This window comes from Mesitornis unicolor, unplaced genomic scaffold (assembly GCF_000695765.1).
Source record: "Mesitornis unicolor isolate BGI_N332 unplaced genomic scaffold, ASM69576v1 scaffold19921, whole genome shotgun sequence".
Lineage (NCBI taxonomy): Eukaryota > Metazoa > Chordata > Aves > Mesitornithiformes > Mesitornithidae > Mesitornis > Mesitornis unicolor.
This window is the reverse complement of record NW_010164681.1, coordinates 48,760-50,686: the sequence shown is the minus strand read 5'-3', so window position 1 is coordinate 50,686 and position 1,927 is coordinate 48,760.

Sequence of the window (1,927 nt, the reverse complement as noted above, 5' to 3'; positions counted from 1 at the left end):
CAAACATGTGAATGGAAAGGAGTCTAAGCTGACTTGTACACCAAGGAGACAGGGAGATTCCCCTCTGCTCAGCATTGCTGTAGTCATTGCTGGATGGCGTAATGAAGATTTGGATCCCTGGTTCAAAGCTGTTGTGAAACTGGACAGGGTCCAGCAAGGGAAGCCTTAGGGCTCATAACCTGCAAGGGGAGGCTGGGGAGGGCTGAGGGAGCTGGGCTTGTTTGGTCTGGCAAAAGAGGCTGAGAGGTGATGTCACAGCACCCACTCCTACTTCAAGCACAATTAGAAAAATGTTGGAGCTAAACTCTTCTCAGCAGTGGCAGACAGATTTGGGGCAGTGGTTCACAGAGGATAATGCAGCTCAGAAACACATTATCCAGAGAGGCTGTGGATCTCCATCCTTGGAGGCTGAAAGCACAGCTGACTAAACCCACTGGAGATCTCACCTAGTGTGATGGTCCTACCTGGAGCAGAAGGTTTGACTCCTGATCTCCAGCAATCCCTCTGAACCAGCATGTCTATGATTCTGTGAAACCATCCTCCTGCCTGTTAAGATTTTTTTCCCTTGGATAAATTACTTTCCCCTGGCCTTGGGCACAAGTCACACCCCTTAACTCCTTACACTGTGCATCTGCATTTCAGATTCAAAGATGAGTCACATGGATACATGAAGGGCAATTACATCTCAGTTAGCACAAGAGAATCAGATACACATATGGGAGGCTTAACTGGTATAGCAGAAAATGTGTAAGGTGCTGAGAACTGTAAATAACACTAATAAACATCCTTGAGACTTGTTTGGATTCCGGTTTCTCCAGTTAATTTAGTGCTTACCATCCTTGCTGGAGAGGATTGGCGCTAACAGTTCTTTAGCTTCTGATAGCAAAAGGTCAACAAGATCTGAAGACGGAAGAGATGAATCTGAGACTGCGTCTGTTTTATCCTCTTCTGTTTCACTGTTGACTCTTATAAATATGGAAAGTGCCATCAATACTTCTATCATAGAATGGTCATTGAAAATCCTGGCCAGCCTCTCATGTAGTATGTTCTATGTAAATTCTGTGTATTCAGGAGGAATTGTATCTCAATTGCTTAACATCACAGGGGACTCTCTTTCCGACATGCTTGCATCACTGTGTTACACAGATATTGATGCATTTTTTAGAATTTCTCATAAACCTTATTCCTTCACTATATCAGCAGTAATCATATTGGAAACGTGATAATTGGATTCCATAATTCTTAAAAACTGGCTTTTTTAAAGGGGCTGGTCATATAAATGAGACTGTGACCTTTCAATTAGTTAATTAAAAACACACCAGTGTTCTGATAATAGAGTTATGATACATTTTTTTCCAAGTGGTAGGAGATAGGTTTGGGTTGAAGGGGAGTCCAGAAGCCTGAACTCTATTTCTCCAACCATTCATGCAGTTGAGAGTCATGCTAGCTCTTTGCTTACACTCTATCAGCTTCTGTAACTGCTGATAGAAAAGGACATGGTTCTAAAGCCAAAAACTGACATATGTTGGGAAAAGCAGGTGCATCAAAACTCTGCTTCTTTGAAACAACCTGCTTAGGGTCTCTGGAGACAAGAGAAACTTGAATAGAGGAGCGTTTCACCTACATATTCCCCAAAAAACCCTGAATGGAGGCCAACCCACCCAAGTACCAATCCACCAGTAGCCTCCAAATCATCTTTCTCCCATGGTTTCACTTCTAAAGTGACAGTATGTTTAGGAACTCTGGGTAGGTTATGTGTGAAATGCCTTCCTCTGAGAAAGGTCAGAAAAGGACATTTCATGTTGCTCTTCATGATTCCCAGAAGCCATCTCCTACCTTTTCACATCTGGTAAGTGACTGGATATGCTCAGGACCTTGTGGACATTCTGCCATGCAACAAAAAAAAAAAAAAAAAGGAAGGGGGGGG